We start from the raw sequence: 27812 nt of genomic DNA, 5'->3' as shown, positions 1-27812 counted from the left end.
GACACATATCAAAATGCTATTCCCAAGCTCTGTTCAGTATCTATTAAATCAGCATCTAGGATGGTCATCTAGAAACCTGCATCTTTTAGTAGGATCCAAGTGAAACTGATATAGACTAAGTATGGGGACCACTGAACAGATTTTTCTGTGTTTGGATACAATAACTTCAGCTTTTGCCTTTGGTCTTGGCACTGTGTTTGTAGCCCAGTATAGCTCCAGGGGCAGAAAACCAAATTATTTTAGCTTAGTTGGCCATTCTTAGGTCCTGTACACTGTTTTTATCACTAATCCTTAACATCTATCAGTCAATTAAACAATTCCATTTGGGAACAGGCAGCAATATTGAGTAATATTTAGGAGCACAGACTCTGGAGCTGGACTTCCTGGGTTTCAGTCCCAGCTTGACAGCATACGTATTTACACAAAGTGTGTTGTTGGTCAAGTAGCTGTGTGATCTTAACTCCTTTAAGCTTTTATTTCCTCATTTCCTATAAAATGAGGAAAGTAATAATTACTGAATTTATAAGGTTATCATGGATATTAAATGAGTGGATTAATTTAATGAATTAAGACCTTAAATCCTCTCATCTACAATTACTCTCTTCATTATTTCATTTCACTTTGTGACTTGAAACACTGTTTAAATGCTGACTACTCCCAAGTTCAGGTCTTTAGTTCATTCCTCTCTTCTGAACTCCAGACTTATATATCCAGCTTCTTCAGGTCTCCAAAGAAGACCTGCTTTCATGTTCAGTAAAACATCGCAGACTTCAAACTGTGAGATGCTGATCATTTCCTGAACAATCTTTTTCTACCTGCAGCTTTCTCTTTTGATAGCAACTGTATTCTTGATGAAAGTGAAAGAGGAGAGTGAAAAAGTTGGCTTAAAACTCAACATTCAGAAAACTAAGATCATGGCATCTGGTCCCATCACTTCATGGGAAATAGATGGGGAAACAGTGGAAATAGTGTCAGACTTTATTTTGGGGGGCTCCAAAATCACTGCTGATGGTGATTGCAGCCATGAAATTAAAAGACGCTTACTCCTTGGAAGGAAGGTTATGGCCAACCTAGATAGCATATTTAAAAGCAGAGACATTACTTTGCCAACAAAAGTCCATCTAGTCAAGGCTATGGTTTTTCCAGTGGTCATGTATGGATGTGGGAGTTGGACGGTGAAGAAAGCTGAGCGCCGCAAAATTGATGCTTTTGAACTGTGGTGTTGGAGAAGACTCTTGAGAGTCCCTTGGACTGCAAGGAGATCCAATCAATCCATGCTAAAGGAGATCAATCCTGGGTGTTCATTGGAAGGACTGATGTTGAAGCTGAAACTCCAATACTTTGGCCACCTCATTCGAAGAGTTGACTCATTGGAAAAGACCCTAATGCTGGGTAGGATTGGGGGCAGGAGGAGAAGGGGACGACAGAGGATGAGATGGTTGGATGGCATCACCGACTCAATGGACATGGGTTTGGGTAGACTCCGGAAGTTGGTGATGGACAGAGAGGCCTGGCGTGCTGCAATTCATGGGGTCGCCAAGAGTCGGACACGACTGAGTGACTGAACTGAACTGTATTCTTCTAAATTTCTCAAACCAGAAACCTTGGGGTCATCATTGACTCACATCCTACATGTAACGCATCAGGAAATCCTATTAGCTCTTTCAAATCTATGTGAAACCAAATCTCTTTTTCACCACTTCTCCTGCTACCCTACTGATCCAAGCTACTATCTCACAGGCATCATTGCAACAATACCTTGCTTCCACCTTTTCCTCTGAGCCCCATATCTCTTCTCTATATAGTAGCCAGGCTGATTCTTGTAAGAATTTAGATTTGATAATGTCATTCCTCTGTTCAAAATCTTCAGTGACTCTCCATCTTACTCAGTGAGAAAGGGTCCTTATGGTGGGACTTCATTTTCCTCTCTGAGTTCACTCTTGTTGCTTTCTCCCTGCTCCACAGCCTACTTGCTGCTACTTGGATTCACCAGTCCCCAGGGCCCTAGCTCTTGCTGTTTTTTCTGCCTGGACTGCTCTTCTCCCTTCTATCTGCACAGCCAATGTCTTCACTTCCTCAAGTCTTGATTCAAATACTGTCCTTTCACTGAAGCCTATATTGACTTGTTGTTCAGTCACTCAGTCATGTCCAACTCTCTGGGACCGCATGGAGTGCAGCACATCAGGCTTCCCTGTCCTTTACTATCTCTTGGAGTTTGCTCATTATCCACTGAGTCAACAATGCCATCCTACCATCTCATCCTCTGTTGCCCCCATCTCCTCCTGCCCTCAATCTTTCCCAACATCAGAGTCTTTTCCGGTGAGTCAGCTCTTTGCATCAGGCGGCCAAAGTATTGGAGCTTCAGCTTCAACATCAGTCCTTCCAATGAATATTCAAGATTGATTTCCTTTGGGAATGACTGGTTTGATCTCCTTGCTGTGCAGGAGGCTCTCAAGAGTCTTCTCCAGCACTGCAGTTCAAAAGCATCTATTCTTTGGTTCTCAGCCTTCTTTCTTATATATATATATATTTTTTTTTCTTTCTAGATTGACTAATTATTTGAAGTCGAAATCCCCTTCCACCTTTGGCTTTTCTAATCTGCCTTAACCGATCCTATTTTTTTTCTCATAACAATCTTCTAATATACAATATACTTTATCATGTTATCATTGTTATTATTTATTATATATCCCCCCACACTAAAAGCTGTGCCCAAAAAAAAAAAATTGTTGTTCATTGCTATAACCTCCAATGTCCTTTAACAGTACCTGGCATATAATAAGTGTTCAGTGGATGAATACATGAGCAATTTGAAGTTGACTTAGAATGTAATTTAGCTTCTCATAGATTTCTATATTGGCTCTTGAGCTGTTTGACATTTTTTGTCACTCTATAGGCCAGAAATCTTGTGGTTGAAGGGCTGAAAAAATCCTTCTGAAATTTTGCTTAATCAAGATTTTGGCACACACAAATTTAGAAGTTTTTAAAAAAAATAGCTTCAGGTAAGGCTTGATCCAGAGCTCAGCTATGTCCCCATTGCTAATCTCTGCTCTGCTTTTTGTGTAGACCCAGCAGCAGTTCCAGGCTCTCCGTTTGTGGTAGAAAATTGGCTGTCAGAATGCAAGGCTTCACATCACCTTAAATCCTTAGGAAATACCTCCTTACATATCATTAGGTCTGTTTGGATTCTGTACCACCATCCCTCTCTATTCCCTGTACTCAGTGAGATGGAATACCTAATGGACATAAGCCAAATAGGGCCTAACGCTCTTGCTACATGAGCACAAGAAAGGAAAAAGAACTGATTGCTAACAGAAGAAGGAGAGAATGGTTGTTGTGGAAATGTTGCAGGAAGGGGGACCCCTTCCAGGGCCTGAAACTGGGCTCTTGTCTAACACTTGGAAATGAATTGTCCGAGGAGACGCATGTGCTGACAAAGCAGGAGATTTTATTGGGAAAGGGCACCCAGGTGGAGAGCAGTAGGGTAAGGGAACCCAGGAGAACAGCTCTGCCACATGGCTTGCAGTCTCGGGTTTTATGGTGATGGGATTAGTTTCCTGGTTGTCCTTAGCCAATCATTCTGACTCAGAGTCCTTCCTGGTGGTGCACACCTTGTTCAGCCAAGATGGATGCCAGAGAGAAGGATTCTGGGAGGTGATCGGACATGTGGTGTCTCCTTTTGACCTTTCCTGAACTCCTCCGGTTGGTGGTGGCTTATAGTTCCGTGTTCCTTAGCAGGACCTCCTGTTGTAAAACAACTCAAGCAAATGGTTACTATGGTGCCTGGCCAGGGTGGGTGGTTTCAGTCAGTGTGCTTCCCCTAACAGAAACAGCCAATGGTATGGTATAGTGAGTGCATGCTTATTAAGTAAAATATGATAGCATAAGGTTTGGGGGATTCAAGCCAAAATAACATATGGAAGAATTGATGGATTTCCTCATTCATTCAAGAAGTGGAATAGCATCTGCAAAAGCACAGAGGTATGAAAATGTTTGACATGTTTGGAGAGCTATGAGGGGTTGGCGTCAAGGAAGGGAAAGTAATATGTTGGAATCTTCTCAGTGTAGCAACAGAAGTCTGGACCTAACCCTCATTGGTTCAAGTTGGATTATATCCATATTTGTAGGCCGGACCCACTCATTATCAAGGGGACAGACTATGCCGATTAGCTCAGTTCAGGCCTTAAAGATACACAAACACCACACACAGCAGCTTAGAGTGAGATAAAGGAAAATTAGTATTTTCTTAAGCGAGGAGAGGAGAATTGATGCTGAAAAGGCACCAGAAGCAGAGAAAGACCTGTAAATCATCTCAGTATAGACCAATGAACCAAGATATATTGATATGGACATAATTTTAATGTTATATGACATTACGTGCGGTGGTGATAATGTGAGATATGGGTGAAAATTGTAGAATTCCCTGCCACTTCTTTTCAAAAAGGCCTATGCGATTTCACTCCAAAGGTATTTTTCCCTTTGCTGCTCTGCTTGTGGATCTAATCAGGAAATTGAGGATTAAAATTTGAAGTCCTGACCCTTCTCCTAGTGTCCATTTTATTCAGCCCTAAAGCAATATTCTACATCCTGCTTCTCTTCAATGCCAAGTGCAATATGCTGTGAACAGTCATAACCTAGTCCTTTATTCTTTTGGGCATTGGCCACATCTTTGGAGAAGAAAACGTGGCTGTCTGATCCAAGGTGTTGTTGGGGGGAATATTCGGGCAGGGCTCAGTGCAGAGGTACACGTGGGTGAAAACAAACATTGGGAGCCTTTCCGTGCTTGTTGCACATCGCGTGCTCATCCCCCTTTGCATGCTGATATCCGCTGCCTTGCTAGCGTAATTAAGCCCTCCCAGTGCTGCTGCCCCAGATTCTAGTCCATGGGTATGGAGAGCCACGCTAACCCGTGCCAGGCCCCAGCATGTTCCCTTGTTAAATTATGCATATGCTAATGAAGTGTGAAAATCAGCCAAATAACAACTCTTTCTAATCACTTAAGGTCCCAAGAGTAAAGGGGCTTTTTTTTTTTTCTGTTCTCTTTATTTTGGGGTGGTAGTTATGATTTGCAAGCCAATCCAAAGCACAATTCTCTGGATGTTTCTCCTCTCCTGGTTTCTTTCCACAGAAATGAGGGTAATTGGCATTCTCACTTCTACCTCGAGTGAGGAGAGTCTTCTGGAAAACCAGTGACCCGCTGTGCCCTTTTCTTTTGCATCTAGGGCTGGATAATCCCTAGTTTTACATTCATACACAGAGCAGTCCCCAAGGGCAATTAACTAGACTACATTATTTCCTGCCCCCTGCAGGGCCAGTGTTTTTGAGAACATCCCCTAGAGATGGTGCATGCCAAGGCCCTTATGTTGTGATTACATTTTACTTTTGCGTCTTTCAGTCAAGTCTTGGCAAGTCCATCCATTATCCTTGCAGCCCTAGTAACTTTGTCTGGTAATCTGGTCCCTGCCTACCTCTCTGATCATCTTCTATACTCTCCTCCCCATCACTTGCCTAGTAGCTCACTTACTTTGGTCCATTTGTATGCAGCTCTTCCCTCTTCTTAGAAAGCTTTATCCACAGATCTCCTTATAGTGACTTCCCATCCTTCTGGTCTCAGCTCAGTTGTCACCCCTCATTCATCAAGACCAATCCTGACCACGTAGTTAATGTTGAATCCCATCTATCATTATATCGTTTTTATATGATAACATTTAAAGCCCTCGTTACTGATATTGCCCCATCCCTTAGGTTTATTGCCTCTTTCTCCTGTGGGCAGGAGAACTTGATTGTCTCCTTTGCTGCCACATTAACAGGCCCCAGCACATGCCTGGCACACACAGTAAATGCACAGTCAGTGTCTTTGCATAAATCATTAGTGTTTTGTATCTTTGGACAGTTTCTTATGGCTGTTTTACCCTAGTCTGTTTGCTCCTCAAGGAATGGACTTTGTTGTATTTATATTTGTTTTCCACATTGCGCATGTGTGCTAGGTATGCTTATAATACAGTTACTTGACTCCAAAATCACTGATGACAGTGATGGTTTTACTGAAAGTTTTATGGCGAGACTTGGGGGAGGGTTGCATTGCACAGCCCACTGCCTCTTTCCTCTCTCCCGTGACTTACCCACTTGCCCCCAAGTTTCAGGTATTTTTTCCTTCCTCTTCACCCTCACATCCCCTCTGAAATTCTCTTTCCCTTCCTTTGTCCTGAGAAAATCAGCTGTTGCCCTCAGCTTTCACCCTACACAGCAAAACAAAAGTCTCCTAGTGATCTGAATGGTGGCCACCTTTTGTTCCTCAAGCCCACTCCTTGGGGACCTGAACTCATGGCAACATATTTGAATGAGTAAATCACTGCAGAGATGGTGTCTTGGTCCTGAGTCCTTCTCTCATTTTATTCATTTATTCAGCCAACATTAATGTTTTTGCCAAGTGCTGGGGGTACAACAATAAGTGAGATGGATTTCCTGATGCTAAGGTCTCAGGGAGAAACTTGGGAGAATGAATGAATGCCATGGTTTGTGGGAGCTTAAACCCCAGAGCAGACAGACTTGCTTCTGTTATTGCAGGGCATCTCGTTGTAAAGCAAAGGACTGTCTTTCAAGAAAATCCTTCACCACAGATTTTAAAGGGCTTGATACTATGCATCAAATGGATAATTAATGAGAACCTACTGTATAGCACAGGGAACTCTACTCAGTGCTCTGTGGTGACCTAAATGGAAAGGAAATCTAGAAAAGAGTAGATATATGTGTATGTATAGCTGATTCACTTTGCTGTCACCTGAAACTAGCACAACATTGTAAAGCAACTAGACTCCAATGAACAAATTAGTTAATTAATTAAAGCGCTTAGCTTCCCTGGTGGCTCAGATGGAAAGAACTTGCTTGCAGTGCAGGAGACCCAGGTTTGATCCCTGGGTCAGGAAGATCCCCTGGAGAAGGAAATGGAACCCACTCCAGTATTCTTGCCTGGAGAATCCCATGGACCGAGAAGCCTGGTGGGTTATAGTCCATGGGGCCACCAAGTGTCAGACATGACTGAGTGATTAACACTTTCACTTTTCCAAATTACCTAATGCTAAGGTTCATCTCGGAGAAGGCAATGGCACCCCACTCCAGTACTCTTGCCTGGAAAATCCCATGGATTGAGGAGCCTGGCAGGCTTCAGTCCATGGGGTCGCTAAGCGTCGGACACGACTGAGCGACTTCACTTTCACTTTTCCCTTTCATGCATTGGAGAAGGAAATGGCAACCCACTCCAGTGTTCTTGCCTGGAGAATCCCAGGGACGGGGGAGCCTGGTGGGCTGCTGTCTATGGGGTCGCACAGAGTCGGACACGACTGAAGCGACTTAGCAGCAGCAGCAGCAAGGTTCATCTGCCCAAACTCCACCTCCCTACTTTGGAGAACAATGATTTGTTTTAACCTCAGCGAGCTAAAGAGAAAAAGTGATTAATGAGTGTGGAATTTACCATAGCCTGTGAAAGTTGAAGCTGAACTGTATTTTTTAAAGTTACAAAGGCATTTTTTTTTCTTTTTTCCTCCAAGACACAAAATCTAGCTAGACTCAGAGGAAGATAGCATGTAGCTGAACCGCAGGAGAAAGCTAGAGGCAAATCCAGAGATGTTGACACAAGAGCTTGGAGGGGAGAGAGACAAATTCCCGTCACCAGCTGGAAAAGCAGCTTTCCTCCAAGTCTGCTCAGTTTTAATGTTGCCTCCTAGCGCAGAGATGGCAAAGAGAGTTAGTCCCTCCGCTCCTGACCACAGTGGCTCGAGGAAGAAAGAGACATGATGCTTGGGTCAGAGATAATTTGTGTTTTTGAAGCAGAATGTTACTACCACACCAGTCAAGGTTTGAACTTTAAGAAGGAAAAATACAGGAATTGAAAACTAGTGGCCCATAAGCTGAACTCTGCCTAAAGATGGCATTCATTTGGTGAGTATAGGGTTGACCCACTGTTTAAATATTTTAAATAAGTTGCCAACATTTAAAAATCAGATGATTTTTTAAAAGGCGTGTTTGTATGTGCTAAGTTGTCTTAGTAGTTTCGATTCTTTGTGACCCTGTGGACTGTAGCCCACCAGGCTCCTCTGTCCTTCAGATTCTTCAGGCACGGATATTTATTTATTTATTTATTCATTTGGCTGCTCCAGGTCTTAGTTGTAGCACATGGGATCTAGTTCCCTGACCACGGATTGAACCTGGGCCCCTGCAATGGGAGCTCAGAGTCTTAGCCACTGGACCACCAGGGAAGTCCCCAAAGGGCCCCTGCAATGGGAGCTCAGAGTCTTAGCCACTGGACCACCAGGGAAGCCCCCAAATCAGATGATTTCATAATATCCATATTTCCATCTTTCCTTGAAAGCTCTGATCCCCTGGCCACAGTGAGCATATACACTCTCCATGGCCACAGCTAGCAGAGTGGGCCAGTGGCACCCCTGTGCATCATGTTGAGACTCCAGGCTGCCGCAGTGCCTCCCCAGCCTGCTCCATCGACAGAAATTAGCTGTCAGGCGTCTGAGTCTACAACCCCCAGCACAGGCCATGGGAAGTAAAATAACTGAGTAGTCATAAGCACTGTTTTTATTTGATTGATTTTTGACAGACCTGAAATTCAAACCTAGATCTGCTACTAAAGAGCCCACTGACCTTGGACAAATATGCTTCAGTGTCTTCATCTGCAAAAGGGGGCTTTGTTAGAAGAAATACTTCATAATGTTGCAAGGTGTGAACAAGATAAACCCTATAAAGCATTAGGCATTGGACTGGGATTAGAAGAAGCATAAAGTAAATAATGTGTCCTCATTAGCTTGGTCATAAAGAAAAGTTTGCTGAGATGGTTGAACTAAAGGGAATTGCAGAGGTCCCACCCTTTTACTGCTTTCAGGAGTCTTTTCACTTTCTCTGAAGACTGATCTGTAAGGAGAAGGAACTTGATAGGTTACATTATACTCAAATGTGTCTTCATTTTTTTTTTCTCTGCCGGTTTGAGGGGCTACGTGAAGAGATAGGGCATCAAATCAAATCATCCCTCTCTGAATAATACTGAGAATGAGTCAAGGAATAAAACAGATTGTAAAAAACACAAAACAGTAAAGAGCTGTAAACTAAGGTCAGAGGATGCAGAGGGCAATGTAAATATCTTCAATTGCCTGTAAGTAACCTGGCCCCCAGAGCAGCTCACTGGTGGTTACGGTGGTTGTCAGTAGCTCCCCGGGTGCACTGAGTGATATAGCAGCCAGGTTTCAGGAAGGGGGATGTCTTTCTTATCAGGATATGGGATACACAGGAAGGTGCCAACTTCCTAATTGGTACCTGGCTGACTATCTCCGGGAGCACTTAACTTGACAATCTGGGTGAACCACAATAAAGCATTTGAAGCAGTATTTGCTGAAGCGTGTGCCACAGAGTGGAAAGAAAGGGACAGAAGGTGGGGGGCTCTTCTGGAGTCATCCTGCAACTCAGAAATGGCCCTGGTGAGGAACTTCTTTTCAATAGTATTGTATACACTCTGGGTTCTCTTTACTTCTCTGTTTGCAATCCAAACTTTCACAATTGATTCTCCACCCGTTTGTTTCTGAATTTGTTTCTAACTTCTGTTTGTCCAGTGCTGAAACTTCATAATTCTGACTTGTTAGTATGTCTAAGACTGAACTCATCAAGTCACTGACGCTCTGTAAAGTTAAGGTATGGGAACCTTCTTTTGTGAGGTGGTGATAATTACCACAATAGAAAAATAAATGATGTTTTAGTATCTGTTTGGCCATCATTCTTCTTAGGAACTAAAATCTGGGAGAAAATAAATCACGTGGATATATTTGTCAGTCTGATCTAGTACTTTTAGTAATAAATTTAAGACCAACATATAGTCACATTGTATGTATTTAGAATTCCAATTCTGAATTGATGTTATTTCTGATCTGCCTTTACCAGAAGTTATGATATTATTAAGGTGTGAATAGGACAAATAAGACTGTGGTGGGGGAATGTTCCATACTCCCAGAGTGTTGTCTTTCTTGTATATTTTTTATTAGAAAATAGTTAGTTTACAATATTGTGATTATTTTTGCCAGACATCAACATGTACTGGCATTAGGTATACATACGTCCACTCCCTCTTGATCCCCCGACCTCAGAGTGACATCTTGAATCAACTGTCTACCAGTGTCACCAGTGCTAATATGTTTCTTACTTGACTGAAATAGATCTGGAAGAATTTTCATTCAGAGCTGTTTTTCAGGGTGATGTGGAAATATCCTTGACATAACAGTAATGACTATATTTCTTATACAGATACATCAAAATTCATTCTGTTAGGAGATCAAGACTATACTTGTCCCACTCTTGGTTTTATTTACTGAGATTCCATATGGAATTCCAGAGAGGTAGTCAGGCAGTTTGATAAATAGATCAGGCTTCTTTGAGAAAACCTTCTTTGCACAAAGCTCCATAATACGGACAAAACTGGAAGTTGGATGCAACTTTAGGGAGAAATTAGACAGGAACATTCCATTTTCTTATTTTCATTTAAAAAAAGAAAGGCTAAATTTTTAACCAGCCTACTGTTCTTCTCTTGGGAGGTTTTGAGGTATCTTCATCAACTTTCCAGTACTCTTGCCTGGAAAATCCCATGGATGGAGGAGCCTGGTAGGCTACAGTCCATGGGGTCGCTAAGAGTCGGACACGACTGAGCGACTTCACTTTCACTTTTCCCTTTCATGAACTGGAGAAGGAAATGGCAACCCACTCCAGTATTCTTGCCTGGAGAATCCTAGGGACGGCGGAGCCTGGTGAGCTGCCGTCTGTGGGGTCGCACAGAGTCGGACACGACTGAAGTGACTTAGCAGCAGCATCAACTTTCACCATTACTGAACATTAGCCTCATTTGTAGGCCAAGTTCTGTAGGTCTAGGAATTATCTGCTGAATCAACCACACAAGGGCACACACAAAAAGACGCACATACACACTCCTATCTTATTTCTCCCTGATATCCTCCTGGTGCGGTAAGTTACCCATGTGGTTCACTAAGGTAGAAACTCAGCTTCTTGCTGCTTCTACCCACCAACCAGATAATGACAAAACTACTGCAGAGCCCTTGGATGGAGTTGCCACTTAGTGATTAACGTGCTTGGTCCTGAGAGGCTTTGTCTCCTGTTCTCAGAAAATCATTACAGGGACTTGCACGTTTGTTTCTCTGTGCTTGTGTGTCTGGTGACAGCTGCAAAGAAACCCACCTACATTCAAGAAATTTCTTTTGTGTGTTAGATGAGTGTTTCTAAAACTATTTATAGCCATTGACATTAATTATTTTAAGAATACTGTGGTTTCCACTAACTAGAAGAATTATGTGAACTCTAGAAAATAGAAAAAAATGCAGGAAAGCATAAATGGAAAAAAATTTTAATTATTTACACTATTTAATCAACAGTGGAAGAGAAAATGATAGGTTAGGGAAACAGGATTCCTAAAGCAATGAGAAGTACATTCTGTGAACATTTTGGTGGAGATGTTTTTCCCTTTATTCCACACGTATCTTTTTGTTTCCCCTTCTATTTGTCATGAAGTGATGGGACAGGATGCCATGATCTTAGTTTTTTGAATGTTGAGCAGGGAGGCTGGGCATGCTGCAGTCTGTGGGGTCGCAAAGAGTCGGAAACGACTGAGCAACTGAACTGAACTGAAATCTTTTTGAACTTTTTATCTTATATTAGCCAATTAACAATGTTGTGATAGTTTCAGGCAGACAGCAGAGGGATTCAGCCATGCATATACACGGAGCCATCTCCCCCAGCTCCCCTCCCTTCCAGGCTGCCGCACAACGTTGGGCAGAGTTCCCTGCACTGTGCAGTCCGTCCTTGTTGGTTACCCGTATTAGATATAGCAGTGTCTGTGTGTCCATCCCACACTCCCCCCCCCCCCGCAACAGCTATAACTTCCTTCTCTAAGTCTGTCCACACATACATTTTTAACAAAATGAGGGCTTATTCTGTAGTACACTCCTTATACAGAGCCCATGATACTTCAGTAGTAGCATCTGAAAATCTTCAGCCTTGTTGGTTATTCAGTGCAACCTGAGTCATAAATTAAACCTGGGGATGGGTCTGTGGCCATGACTGCATCTGTCATAAAAAATGATCACAAATATGTCATTGTCATCTTCTATCATATGGCTTTTTTATGCATAATAATCTGCTTTATAAGTGTACCTTGGTTTATTTAATCTAGCTTCTATTCATAGACACTTGGCTGTTTCCAATTTCTCGATATCTTAATAATATTTACTATACCTTCATAAATGTGTATTTGGGGGAAACGTCCTAAAAGGTCACTTTGAGTCAGAATGTATGATAGCAGTTTTGAGGAATATTTTCTGTATTGATAAATCATCCTGTATCCATGTTTCTGTCCACACTTACCCCTCCTTTGTCTCTCTTGTTCTCTTTCTTTCTTCTCCCCCTGCTTTTCCCCTCTCCCCCCTCTCTTTCTCTCACCATCACATACACACACACCATCTCTCCTTGGTTGAATCAAGCACTTGATGTAGTGAAATAACCAAGGGGTGTTCAGAAACCAAGGTGGTCACCATATCTGAAGCACAGATTGGAAAACTATGAGCCAACTCTATGAAAAAAAAAAAGGGCAACAAAGAAAACAACTATTCTGGTGTTAGAGGATCTCATGCCTTTTGTTATTGATACAGTGTGTTTTGTACAATGAGTGAAAATCAAGAGAAAGCAGAAAATCTATTAAGAATCGGGAGTCGGGCAGTCATTGATCAGTCAGGCTGAAGTATCAATTACTGTGAGCATCTCTCTGAACTCTAACTTTGTAAGTCGGGGAGAGATCATGGGTATAACACAGAGATGGGGAAACTTCTGCATCCTGAGCATCCTAGATTAATACTGAAACTGAGACAGTCTAAATGGAAAGGGGTTCAGAGTGGCATCTTTATTTCCATTTGAAGCATCAGTGTCAAAACTTTCAATATCCACAAGAGAGCTCTAGTTCTCTTGTGGCAGTGGATGGGGAAGAATCTGGATTGGTCCGAAATCCACTTTATTCACAGCATCTTCCTTCTCACTTTGTTTGAATCTCAATTGGATTTGATCTGGTTCAAATGAACTCTTTTCATAAAGTATCACACTAGGGCAGCACTCCCTCTAGGAAAAGTTATGATCGTTTGAAGGCAAATTTATTTTTCCACTGGTAATAATTAAGCACTATATACTTCTTGTCTAAAACTTTTGCCTTGTTTTCCATTTCATATCTCTATGTTCTGTTTTCAGGGAAAATGCCTTGCCTTGGGGTTATGTGGAGCCAGATATGCAGATAAAATCTGAAATGCTTGCTTGCGCATCCATTTTCCAAATATCCAGATGTTTGTGTTCATGCAGACTAAATATCCAGGTGGCCCAGTGACTGCACACATTTGAATAGCTGGCATTAGACAGGCAACTGTAGTGCCCAAGTCTTCTTCTTTAAGCATGTAACTCAGAGACATACTTTCATGTCTGTTCATGGTAAGTTAAGAATGAAGAGAGAGAGAGAATACTATAGTGGCTAAGAGCAAAATTTTAGACTTAGACCTAGGTTGGCATACTGACACTACCATTATTAGCTGTGCAGCTTGAGGACAAGTTTACTTAATGCGTCTGTTTTCATTTCCTTACTTGTAACATGGGGATAATAATACATAAACATTATGGTGATGCTGCACGTTTGAGGAAGTAATTCTATATAAAGAGCTTAGCATAGTCCAGAGCCAATAGTAAGTGTTCTGTCAGTAGTATTAACAGTTTTCATCAGCAGCAGCAGCTGGGATGTGGATGAGAATTGGAAGGAAGGTGACTTGGCACCAAAGACTCTATCCTCATGAAGCCATAGATATTCCTATTCTTCCATGCGATTCAATCAACATATGTGATGTCTTAACTATTTTAAATGAGATGAGATATATATGATTGAGTGAATGGATGAATGAATGAAATGGACAACAACAATACACTACTGTGTTCTGGATGGTATTTAATGTAGACTCAGAGAACAGATAGAGTTTTAATGGATCAGCGACTGAGTAAGAATGTCTAACCAGAGAGAATGCTAGCAGCAAAAGGCACAGTGATTATCTTTTTATTTTATACCTTCAACAGGCATTTGAGATTCGGTTCTGACCAGACACTAGAGAAGAGCATAGGGTGTTTGGAGGGAATAGGAGCAAACTCATTTGGCTGTAGCCTAGAGTGGGGAGAGGAATATGCCAAAGATAAAGTTCAGTTCAGTCGCTCAGTCATGTCTGACTCTTTGCAACCCCATGGACTATAGCATGACAAGCTTCCCTGTCCATCACCAACTCCTGGAGCTTCTTCAAACTCATGTCCAAGTTGGTGATGCCATCCAACCATCTCATCCTCTGTTGTCCTCTTCTTCTCCTGCCTTCAATCTTTCCCAGTACCAGGATCTTTTCCAATGAGTCAGTTCTTCGCATCAGGTGGCCAAAGTATTGGAGTTTCAGCTTCAGCATCAGTCCTTCCAATGAATATTCAGGACTGATTCCAATGAATATTTAGAAAGATAAAGTAGAAAATGTTATACTTAGCATTTGGTCTTTTTCTGGCAAGTTGAGGGAGTCACTTTTGCTATAGGACAGTCTGAATGACTGCAGCATTGTATCCTGAGCACCCTAGGGTCTGGCAGTAGGCAGTCAGCACACACTGGTTCTCAATGTTAGAAACACAGAGTCTCATTTCTAGTTTTTATTTTTCTGACTGTATAAATTGTGTGCATGTTTTCAATAATTTTCAATATCCCACAATCAAATCATTGATTTATTCATGCTTTAGATACTTTTTAAAACATGTTCTCTTTCCTAGATTTTATGCTAGGCACTGATCCCAGAGATAATTAAGACTTGTGTTTGTTTCCCCCACAGCTCTACCAAGTGTTCCGCACATAATAGGTTCAAAATAAATGGTAGTTCTGTAGTAAAGGAACAAGTGCTTTACTGTAGGAGAAAAAAAATCTACCTCCCTATTATATCATTCTTGGCAATTATGTGTTTCCAAAACGATTGGATTGAGCCAGTCTAGGGAATACAAGAAAGCCACTTAATTTCGTGTCCAGTCTTTCCAATTAAAACAGAAACTAAAATGTGTCCCCTGAAACTCAGCAGCACACTTCACCTTCATTCTCAGCTTTGTCCAGAATGTGTACTATTAATGTAGGAGATGATGCTGTCTATTTGAGACATTGCACTGAACAGAGGGAGGGAGGCACACACCTGCCTTATGCAGAGCCTGTGACTTTCCAGCAGCAGCAACCAAAACTCTTCATTTTAGTCTAGCTAATTATACAGGACAACCTGCACCATAAATTGAAGCTGGGATGAGGCTATGACCAAGCGTGTGCCTGTGATGTTTATGAGCTGTAAGATCATTGCAGAAAACAGCAAGGAACATAGTTGTAATAGACTGTTGGCCTCTAAGGAAATTATTAATTAAATTTTATCTTCTCCCCGGCATGCTTCAGTACCACCACTATGGGTCTTTAGACCTGGGGAAACTACACCTCGGTAATAACTGGCCTTATCATCAGGCTGGCAGTCATTTAATACGCCCCTTTGTCTGACACCAGTCGTGAACTGCAGTGTGGGATGTCAAGGTTTTTGCAAATGCCAATCACATACCTCACTGTACCTCGGGCCCAGGGTTCAGATCTCACGATAGGAAATAAGGAATCCACAGCGGGCGGAGTAATCCATTTCTCTGGAAATGAGTTGTGGGCAGAGTTCTGTTTCCAGCAGCCAGCCCATTCAGTTTCCAGTGTTATCTCCAGCAAAGCTAACATCACTCTCAAAAGACCAAAGCCGAAGAGGTTCAAGTGTCACTGTGTGGACACCATCTAGATGGAGTGCTATTTTTGAGTCTTTGGCTTATGGTGCTGACTTGACAAGAAAAATCAGAGCCGAAATGTCATTTCCAACTACTTTTCTTTGAGTGATTTCCCAGACGGCTTGGCTCGGCCCACGAAACAAATGGCATTTTCCTTGCCGTCGGTAAGCGCTTGCTGTGTCAACCAGCTGTGCTCCTCCTGCCCTACGCTGGATCCCCTGCGTTAAGTGTGCTCTGATCAGCTGGCAGCTATTCCAGGGACCCACACAGCAGATTGGAGTCCAGCTCTGGTTTTCCATAGATGGGCGGTCCTGCCCCACTAATGGGGATTTAAGCACCTTCTTTTCAGGCGAGACAGCAGGTCGAGAATATAAGGCACAGATGTGTATGATTAGATTTAGAGTTTCCTAAATTGTTGCTTAAACAGGCCTCTGTGGCCAAGCTCTCTATTTTGATGACTGGGCCATTTGCCCCTGGTTTAGACATTTGAGACACTTACCCCACCTCCTCCCTTTGCTCCTCTTTGTTATAGAAAACTCAGGATAGAAAAGATCTAGGAGGAGTGAAAATTTAACTCTAGAGATCTTGACTGAATGCCATCAGTAAGATCAAGAATGAATAAAACAGTCTCTAAAAGGAAGAAAACTAAGTGACAGGGCTGACAATAGCCATGACAGTTTTTACTCAAATGGCCTCCAAGTCGGCTGCGATATTTGAGGTGAGCATCATATGTGGATATCAGATTTGTGTCTTTATCATGACCTTCCTAATCATGTCATATCCCCTCACTGAGAAGACGTTGGTGCAGACAGTTGGGGTTAGGAGAACTTTTATTTTCTACATTACAATTTCATTGAGAAATCTGGCCCCCTAAAATCCATTCTGGAATTTTAAAACTATTTTAAGGTGATGTACTTTATGAAACCTTGATAAGCTCTTTGGACGCTTTGGGAAGGAAATGGATAGAAAATAGTATTTTCAGTGAATTTATCACTAAACCAGGATAGAAATTGTTATTAGTAACGGTGGATGGAACACAAAGGGTTGCTACAGCTTAAGGAAGAAAGAAATGTGCCAATTGTATACAGTTCTTATAGGAGCTTACTCTTTTTAACTTAATTTTTATTGGCATTTCGTTGCTTTACAATATTGTGTTAGTTTTAGTGGACAGCAAAATGAATCAGCCATACGTATATCCCCTCTTTTGGACTTCCTTCCCATTCAGGTCACCACAGTGCTTTAAGTAGAGTTCCCTGTGCTGTACAGTATGTTGTCGTTAGTTATCTATTTTATATAGTACCAGTAGTGTATTTGTGGCAATCCCAAGCTCCCAGTTCCTCCCACCCACCCCCCACTTCCCCCCTTGGTATCCATATATTTGTTGTCTACATCTATGTCTCTGTTTCTGCTTTGCCATTAAAATCATCTGTACCATTTTTCTAGATTCCACATGCATGTGTTAATACACAACATTTATTTTTCTCTTTCTGACTTACTTCACTCTGTATGACAGTCTCTGGGTCCATCCACATCTCTACAAATGACCCCGTTTCATTCCTTTTCATGGCTGAGCAATATTCCACTTCATATATGTAGCTTAGACTCTTAAAAGTGGTAGGCAATTTGGACCCTTATCTTGTGCAGCATTCTGCCATTTGTGTGATTCCTTCTAGGATCGCCCTGCTGAGTGATCCTCCAATGTTTTATGAATAGCCTCAGTCCTCAAAAGTTTGAGCCCTCATATTCCTTCTCCAGGGAATCTTCCTGACCCAAGGGTCAACACTGCTGGGTACTGGCAGGCAGGTTCGTTACTACTGAGCCACCAGGGAAGCTCAGGTTGTTTTTACCTCTTGGCTATTGTGATTAATCCCATGTATATAAGTAGCTGAGTTCCTGCTTTCAATTCCTTTGGATATACACACCTAGTGGTGGAATTGCCGAGTCATATATTTATGTGGATATATAGTTTCCCCAACGCTATTGTTGAAGAGATTGTCTTTACTCCATTGTATATTCTTGGTGTCTTTACACGTGTGTGGGTTTGGCTCTGGGCTGTCTATTCTGTTCCATTTGTCTATGTGTCTGTCCCTGAGCCAGTACCACACTGTGTACTATAGCTTTGTATAATATTTTGGAATTGTGATGCTTCCAACTTTGTTATTCTCTCTTAAGAGAGCTTTGGCTATGCTGGGTCTTTTATGATTCCATATAAATGTGGGGATTGTTTTCTCTGTTTATGTAAAAATGCCACTGGAATTTTGACAGGGAAAGCATTGAGTCTGTAGATCTCTTTGGGTTCTGTGGAGGTTTTAATAATACTGTCTGCCAGTCCATGAATGTAAAATGTCTTTCTACTTGTTTGTGCCTTCTTTAATTTCTTTCACCAGTGTTGTATAATTTTTGAGTACTAGTCTTTCACCTCCTTGATTAGGTCTTTTTCCTAAGTATGTTTTTTTTAATACTATTTTAAAAGGGATTGTTTTCTTAATTTCTTTTTTGGATTGTTCACCACTGGTTTATAGAAATATAGTTGATTTTTGTGCATTCATTTTGCATCTTGCAACTTTGCTAAATTTGTTTGTTAGCTATAATAGATGTTTTGTTAGGTTTCTTTAGGTAGAAGATCATATCATCTGTGGATAGTTTGCCTTCTTGTTTTCTGATTTGGATGTATTTTCTTTTTCCTTCCCAATTGCTCTAGCTGATATTATGTTGAATAGAAGTAGTGAATGGGCATTCTTATCTTGTTCCTAGTCATAGAGGAAAAGCTTTCAAATATTCACCATTGAGTGTGATATAAGCTGTGGGATTTTCATAAAACTTGAACAGCCCAATGAATCTTTTAATCAACTTCTACATTTCTACCCAAAAATGCCACCAGTAGAGTTTTCATAGCAATTGCACTGAATTTCAATATGACTTTGGGTTATGTATACCATATTTGGTAGTGTTATCATCTTAACAGTATTGTGTTGACTATCAAACATGGACTATCTTCCCATTGATTTTTGGTCTTTAATTTCTTTCAGCAATATTTAGTTTTAAGTGTGCAGTCTTATATCTCCTTGGTTAAATCTGTTTCTAAGTATTTTATCCTTTTTATGCTATCAATAGAATTATTTTCTTAATTTCCTTTTTGGATTGCTTATTGCTAATATAGAGGGGAAAAACCTGATTTTTGTGTATTGATTTTGTATACTGCAACTTTGCTGAATTTATTTATTAGCTATAACAGATTTTTTTCCTGAATTCCTTAGGGTTTTTTAAGATCAAGTCATCCACAGATGGAGATAGTTTCACTTCCAATTTACCTTCCAAATTGAATACTTTTTCTTTCTTTTTCTTACCTAATTGTTCTAGCTATAACTTTCAATGCCATGTCAAATAAAGTGACGAAGCAGATATCTTTGTCTTATTTCTGATCTTAGGGCAGAAGCTTTTAGTCTTTCACCAGTGAGTATGATATTTGCTGTTGTTGTTCAGTCGCTCAGTCATGTTGGACTCTTTGTGACCCCATGGGCTGCAGCATGAGACTTCCCTGTCCTTCACCATCTTCCAGAGCTTGCTCAAACTCATGTCCATTGAGTTGGTGATGCCATCCAACCATCTCATCCTCTATCATCCCCTTCTCCTCCTGCCTTCAATCCCGTCGGAGTATGATATTAGTTAAGGGTTTTTCATAAATGACCTTTATTGAGTTCAGAAAGTTTAATAATTTCTATTCCTAATTTATTGAGTCTTTTTATTTTATCATGAAAGGGTGTTGGAGTTTGTCAAATGCTGAGATGATCATGTGTTTTTTCCTTCATTCTATTAATTTGATGTGTAGTGTACTGATTGATTTTCTGGCCCTGAACCACTCTTGAAATCCTAGAATAAATCCTACTTGGTCAGGGTGTTTAATATTGTAATAGACTGCTGAATTATTTCCCTAGTATATTGTTGAGGATTTTTGCATCAATATTCATAAGAAATATTGGTCTATAGTTTTCTTATAATGTCTTTGTCTGGCTTTGGTTACCATAGTAATGCTGGCCTCATAAAATAAGTAAGGAAGCGTACCCTCCTCTTCAGTGTTTTTGAGAGGCTTTGAGAAGGATTGGTATCAATTCTTCTTTAAATGTTTGGTAGACTTCACCATGATTACATCTAGCCCTGAACTTTTCTTCATGTCATTACTAGTTCAGTCTCTTTGTATGGGTCCATTCATATTTTCTTTCTTCTTGAGTCAGTTTTGGTAACTTGTGTGTTATCTAGGAATTCGTCCAGTTCATCTAGGTTATCCAGCTTTTGACGTACGGTTGTTCATAGCAGTCTCTTATAATCTTTTGTATTCCTATAAGATTGGTAGTAATGTTAATGCATTCATTTATTTTTATATATTTGCCATTATTAGGGTGTTTTCTCCTGATTTTTTTTTTCTCCTGATTTTTACTAAAAACTGGATCCAAGAAGCTTTTGCTGTTTGGTCTTAGATCTGGCTGTATTTCCTTTATTCAGTTTAAGATAAAAATGTCCTAGTGGTAGTGATAATAATAGCATCAATAATAGCTGTTGTTGTTTGTTGTTGTTTAGTCACTAAGTCATGTCCAACTCTTTGCCACCCCATGAACTGTAGCCCACCAGACTCTTCTGTCCACAGGATTTCCCAGGCAAGAATACTAGAATGGATTGCCATTTCCTTCTCCAGGGAATCTTCCCGACCCAGGAATCGAAACTTTGTCTCCTGCTTGGCAGGTAGATTCTTTACCACTGAGTCACCTGGGAAGCCTCATGCTTTCCATGTGCCAGGTACCGTGTGTGAAACAGTTCACAGACATCATCTTACTTAGCTCTTATAAAAATCCATGGGATAGCTATTACCATCCTATTCTCTATGTTTTTAGGAAAACTTAAACACAGTGTAGTTCAGTCATTCATCAAGTTAGAATATCAAAGATCTCAGAGAATGAAAAAAAGAGAAATTTCATCTTGCTTGGATTAGTCCAATACTTAGGAGTTCATAAAATTCACCAAGCCTACAAAATGCACATTTTCTCTCACATTTTGCCTAAAGTACTAAGATATTTTTTCTTTTTGTGGCTGACATTACCCATGAGCACAGATGTCTTGGGTGGGGGGAAAGGAGAATGTGGAAGAAGGAAGTATTTGGAAGAAGAGATGATCTTTGAGGATCGCCTGTCACTAAGTGCTAGAGAAACAGATAATCTGGATAACTCACATTAAAACAAAAGCTCAACAGCAAATAAAAATGGCCTCTGTGGTTAAGATATTTCAGGCAAAGCTGGATCACTGGAGAGACAATTTTCACTAATAGAGCTGTTTAGTTGCTTTATTTTTTATATACAGAACAAAACTTACAGAGCACCCAAATGTAGAGCAAGCTGAAAGAATATAAAAGAAAGAAGGGATAGGCTTTGATTACCTTTGGGTTCTGCATGTCATTCAGTCCACTTACTCTGTATTCTTTCAGACAACATTTATTTTAGTAGGTGGGCCATGATTTGTGATTTTGGTGGGTGTGCTAATATAAAGGAGAATGTACTCTGTTTCCCTGGTCAACCAGGCACTGAACAAGGAACTGCAGAAGTGGAGACCCTTTCCACTGATTTAGTTCAATGCTGGATCATGTAAATGACAGTCTGAAAGAAGAACATGGAAACTGGTTCTGCTTTGTGCCGATTTTTTGAAAAGATGAAATGAGAGGTTTAGGGAGAAAAGATACCACCTTCTCAGAACTATATCAAACATGTTAATCATGGAAGGTCCAAAAGAATTCCTGAAACACAAACGATAGGACCCATGACGGTCACTTCCCATAACCCATTGCATTTTCCAAGTCACTCTCTATCAGCTGGATAATACTGTGTAATCCCTTATGCTGATTTAAAATTCCATCAGAGGGAAGTAATGTGTTTCTGTTCTGGAGGTTTGCTATGGTAAATGCATTACTAGATTAACTTTATCTTCACTGTTACAGGGGTCTTTTAGGTGCTAATACAATTTTAAAATAAAACAAAAACTCTTCTATTTGAAATGTGCTTTTCACATCTGAACTCATTTGTGATATTTATTGAGTACTATTTGACATCTGAAAAGCTCGTATCATGTCCTTTACAGGCAGAGGAGCCTTCACAATAAAAGAATTAGACAGTCAAACCTTTAAATGATATGGGACCAGTCTAGTACTGGGCCCAAATGAGGTTTCATCCTTACTCCTTTGTGTATTTTAATTTGCTGATAATGAGCAAGGTTGGCTGTTCTTAAGCTTTGTTGCCACAGACATCTTTCATCAAAAGTAATCTCACATGTGGGTATGAATAAACAAAGTAAGTGAAGGTGCCAGTTGAAGAAGGAGGAAGATTGTCTCACTCTTCTTCTCTATAGAGGCCCTTGAAGGGTTCCAAGGAGGACTTTGCAAGGTAGTTTTTTGGCTCCAGTACTGAAAAGCATTCCATTGAAAGGAATTCAAATGCACAAATGCATTCCTATAATAATAATGAAAACACCATAGAAGGATATAGACCAAACAGTTACTATTCCTCCCTTCAGCCTCCACTCCCCTGACCACAGGTCACTACCATGAGCAATTTTGTGGGTATCATTATGGATCTTTTTCTCTGTATTGAGAAATGATAAATATATGTATTGCTAAGTAATGTATAGTGTTAGGATTTTAAAATATACAGTCTGTGTGCATTTAAGCTCCGTAAGAGTTTTTGTCTGTGTTGTTCACTAGTTTATCTAGTGTCTAGAACAGAGCCTGACATATAGTGAAGTGTTAGTCACTTAGTCATGTCCGACTCTTTGTAACCGCATGGACTATAACCTACCAGTCTCCTTGGTCCATGGGATCCTCCAGGCAAGAACACTGGAGTTGGTTGCCATTTGCTTCTCCAGGGGTTCTTCCCGACCCAGGGATTGAACCTGGGTCTCCCACGTTGCAGGCAGATTTTTTATCTTCTGAGCCACCAGGGAAGCCCAAACATATAAACCATTAATAAATGTTTGCAGGATTAAGGACCGAATTATCCTGCAACTTGCATTTTGTGTTCAGCAATAGGTGTTAGAGTTCTTTCCCTGTTAGTACATTTAGAGCCATCTTATCCTTTTTAAAGATTGCATTGTATTTTATAGTGTGGAGGTTCCAGAATTTAACACCTTTCCTACAGGTATATTTCGAGTTGTTTCTAACTTTCTACTATAAGCACTGCTACCATGAATGACTCTCGATGACTCTGTCATTTGTCAGGTACAGGTACAAGCGCATAGCATCTTTGAAGAGGGGGTTCTGATTTAAAGGATGCACGCATTCTGACTTCCTTTAGGTTGATCCCTAGATTTCTTTCTCTTCTACCAAATGACAACAGAGAAGAACTGATTTGGTAGAAAACTAATCATTTGCCGCTACTCTGTTGATATTTAAGTTTGTAACCTCTGCTATAAATCACCTACAGGGCAATCCCTTCTATTTAAACCACATGGACCTTTCCCCAAATTTATATTTGACTTAATTTTAGCTAAATCCAAGTATGCTTCAGGTCAACAGGTTCTCATGTAATTGACCTGACAGTTATTGACAGCACAAGATAAGTCTTTTAAAAAAAAATTAGTAGCACCTGATCACAATGGATTTATCGTGTTTAGTGATCAGAAGCTGAGACCTTATCATCTGTCTCCAGGTTGTCAAGTCACTTATCATGGCCTTTGAAATTTCTGTATTGGTGCTGAGTGATGAATGAACATCAAAGAGGTGTTTTCCTGCTCTTTCGGTCATCTTGGCTATTGATGATGGCCAGGCCACGGGATTAGGCCTGTCTCTAGAATTCTGGCCCTGGGAGCCTGAGGTCTAAGATAGGAGAATATTTTTGGATGTCCTCCTCCATCCGATTCTATCAGAATAATTCAGCCAGAGTGAAACCTCAGTACGATTTCTATTTATTTGTATTATCGTTTACACAAAGGGAAAGCCGTCTGTGGCTTTCACAGTGCAGAGAGCCCTGTGGAGCTTGGCTGGCCCATCATGCATAAGTAGACTCTGATTTTGATTAATAAAGAATGTCTCCGTCCATATGGGGCTTTGCCTTCTTGTGTGGAAGTAAACAAACAGATCACTCTCTGGAGGCTGACCTTGGTGGAGAGCTGCAAGTCCTCTGTACGACTGCTCCTGCCTCACTGAGCTAGTTCCTGCCCCTCAAATACAGTCTACTCTCCTGAGCCCCGCTTGTGCTGTCACCTCCTCCTGACACCAAGCCCCGTGCACTCTCAAGTCACCGCTCAAATGACACCTCCTCTATGTTTATACCCTCCAGTCCACACAGCACAGGTTTACTTGCTCCTTCTGCTCTGGCCCGTGGCCCTTGGCATTTTACTCTGTAATGGTACTTTGTAGGAAATTTGGAAGTATAAAGAAACACAGAAGGAGGAAAGTTAAATTGCTTGCCACCACACCACCTAGGAACTTCTACTAATTTTTTGGTATGCACCTTTCCAATATATTTGTTTCTATGTTCAACATATTAAATATATTTCTGTACAAATATATATATTTCAATGTATTTGTATACAGATATAAATATATAGTGTATATACTATATTAGGGCTTTCCAGGTGGCTCAGTGGTAAAGAAATCCACTTGCCAATACAGGAGACACGGGTTTGATCCCTGGGTTGGGAAGATTCCCTGGAGAAGAAAATGACAACCCACTCGAGTATTATTGCCTGGAGAATTCCACGGACAGAGGAGCCTGGCTGGCTACAGTCCATGGGGTCGCAAAGAGTCGTACATGACTTAGTGACTAAAAAACAACAACAACATACTGTATAAAACTATGTTTATACATCATTAACAGTGTAATATAACTACTTAACAATATATTATGAACAATTTCATATGTCATAAATTGCAGTAAGTTTTTCAGTATTTTATCTGAGGCTTAGGATAATTTAAAAATTATTCTCCATACTTATACATCTAAGTTGCTTCTGATTTTTTTTGGCTATAATTCATAATGCTATGGTAAACGTCCTTTTGATAAATCTGTGTATACATACTTGATTATTTTCTTAGAGTTAACTTTTACAACTGGTATAACTAAGTCAGAAGACAAGTGCATATATATTTCTAATGATTTTCATGAGTTTTACTAGGTTTTATTTTAACACCTGCCAGAGTGAAAGTCATGTATGTACCTATTTTTCAATCTCACTTACCTATAATTTCTTTCAGAACAAGAACTTGCTCATGTTTGTGTTTATATTGTCTGAAATAGTGCCTGACCTATAAGAGATGTCAAGGAATATTGAATAATTGAATGGAGAGAAAAGAGAAAAATTGGTGGCATATGGCTCATGGCACTTGAAGTTTATCCATAAACCAATCCAGATCCTATTTAAAGCAATATTACGCAAGGTGTGTTCCATGTCAGGAAATAGTAATTCACCTCTGTTATGGTCCTGGACTACAACTCTCCTATCCACACAGTGAGCCTAGTGAGGGAGTTGGACAAAACAGGTTAAATAAACAAAGAAGAAGTAATTAAAGTTTGTGATAAATACACAGGAAATAAACAGGATACTGTTATAGAATAGTGCAAACTTTAGCCTGTATCAGCATCCCCTGGAGGCTTGTTAATACACAGATAGCTGCCTCTACTTTCCATCCGAATTTCTGATTCGGCAGGTCTGGGGCAGGGCACGGGAGCTTGTATTTCTGACGGGTTCCCAGGTGTTGCTGATGCTCTTGGTCCAGGTACCACACTCTGGGAACTACCGTGACAGGCAGGAGCAGATGGGCAGGACTGGGGGTGGGGATGGGGGAGATTGTTGTTTAGGTGGCCTCAAAAGCTTTGTCTAAAGAGAAGATAGCTAAAATGAGACCTGAAGGATGGGGAGGGAGAGGCATATAAAGTCTCAGAAACAGTATTTTAGGCTGAGGCAAGAGCAGATGTCCAGAAACAGGAAAGGCTTCACTCATTTAGGAGCTGGGAGGAAGCCATTGGGGCTGGAAGGTACTGAGGAAGAGAATGATGAAAGCTGATGTCAGAGGGTCTGGTTTCAGCATCAGATGATGTCGAGCCTTAGAGACATGGGAGGAGATTGAGTTTTACCTTAACACAGTGGAACACCAATGAGGATTCTAAGCAGAGAAGGAAGGAGCTGTCATTCATATTTTAAGGAGATCATCATCTGTTGAGAGGAGAAAGGATGGAAAGTTAGCAGGAATAGTATGACGAGATCAGATTTGGAGACCATGACCATGGACTTGGGTGAGAGATGAGGTTGACCTGACCTAGGGAGTGACATTGGAGATGGTAAGAAGGAAGGAATGAAGCTCCATTTCAGCCCCCAAAAATGTTTGTGGCTATCACAAATTTGGAACCAATTTTGAACTGCTAGACTTTTCAGAGCCTCTGAAATGGAAATGTTCATTGTGACTCCTAGGGAGATATTTTTCCCCAGAGCTCCTCAAGCAGTTAAATGTCTGTCACTGGGCAACCTAGAAGGGTGGGATGGGGTGGGAGGTGAGAGGGAGGTTCAAGAGGAAGCAGACATATGTAAACCTATGGCTGATTCATGTTCGTATATGGCAGACACCAACACAATGTTGTAAAGCAATTATCCTCCAATTAAAGATTTTAAAAATGTCATTGGGAGTTGATAGTTGAAGCTTCTGCCATTTCAGAGGCTCTGGCCCTCATTTGGCCTCAGTAGCAGAGTCATCCTATCCAGTAGAAAGACTCACTCTCCATTCACGTTCCACGTAAGCTACAGAGTAGGGCAGTGGGCGGTCGTCAGTCTCCCAGCTAAGGGTGGAGATGGTCTTGGGAGCACAATGCCTTGGACTGCTGGCTTCAGGCATAATGTGAAGTAAATGAAATGTGCCTGTAGATTAGATGACTCTAGAGTCTGTGCGTTCCTTGGATTCCTTGACAGGTAAGGATAGGGGTGTGTGTGTACCCAGTTTTGAGGATATGAGACCCTTTCATACATATGGCTGTTTTGTGATTGCCTCCTCAATCTAATCTTTTAGTGGAATCTCGACATATGTAAGGAGGAACTCAGGAATGCTACCTGAGACATTTTGTGCTATTACTGTTTCTGCTAAGCTCTTCGTGGGTGCCACGGGGGAGAGGAGAGGGCTGGGAGCTTTCACAGGATGAGAGTTACTTCACAACTTACTGTGTGTGTGTGTGACTTTGAGCACTGAACTCCTCTGAGCCTCAACTTTGTCATTCCAAACTGGAAATAATAGTATTCACCTCATGAAGTACTTCTGGGAATCCACAAAGTCATTCAGATAAAGGTTTTAACACAATATTGGCTATAATAATAGTTGCTACTGTTATTAGAGGGAGTTATGTGTTTTCCATCTCAGTTTTGATCAGATATTAGCTTGTCTCTCTCTAGCTGCCTAAAACCTCAGACCACTGACATGCCTCTTCTCCACCTTTGTTCACAATTCTTCCTACATGGGATGGTCTTTTACACTGAATAATATCTCTGAAAAATGGTCATTTCTCTAGCCACGAGTTAATTTAGAGAAATTTTCTTTTGTGTTTTTTCCAAGGCATCTTATTTAAAAAATTGAATGAATTTTCTTCTTTGGGACTGGAACTTGATTATTTCTTTATCATCAGCAAAGTACATCAAAGACAACTGAATATGTGGTAGAGCAACTTTTCATGAGCTGGTATAATTAGCAAAGACATCCTTCTGCATTTAAGCGAGGCACAAATTTCCAGATGTAAAATGGGGGCTTTACAGGAGACTCCATTGCTTCACTCTTTTCTTCCTCATTATTAGTGACTTAACAACCATTTTCTTTTAAAAGAACATCTTAAAATAATTTTTTAATCACCAGACTGTGACAAGTGGAGAATCTGAAAAGATGTGTCCCAAACAGCTGGTTTAAACACTTT

At 40.8% G+C, this 27812-nt stretch overlaps 1 protein-coding gene across 41 annotated transcripts in view; it reads left to right on the top strand.

Annotated features, from left to right (window-relative positions):
- The window catches only part of PPP2R2B (protein phosphatase 2 regulatory subunit Bbeta), a 764919-nt gene that overhangs the window by 513525 nt on the left and 223582 nt on the right, over positions 1–27812 (top strand). The window contains exon 3 of one of the 41 annotated variants that reach the window (XM_081505074.1): positions 20534–20628. The exons of the other annotated variants lie outside the window; for them this stretch is intronic. The gene's annotated coding sequence lies outside the window, so the exon portion shown is untranslated. The remainder of the gene's footprint in view (positions 1–20533; positions 20629–27812) is intronic. 41 annotated transcript variants of the gene reach the window in all.

Source organism: Giraffa tippelskirchi, chromosome 6 (assembly GCF_054371585.1).
Source record: "Giraffa tippelskirchi isolate mGirTip1 chromosome 6, T2T-mGirTip1v1.2.pri, whole genome shotgun sequence".
Classification (NCBI taxonomy): Eukaryota; Metazoa; Chordata; class Mammalia; order Artiodactyla; family Giraffidae; genus Giraffa; species Giraffa tippelskirchi.
Note: the sequence above shows the minus strand (reverse complement) of the source record. Positions and strands in the feature narration are given on the sequence as shown.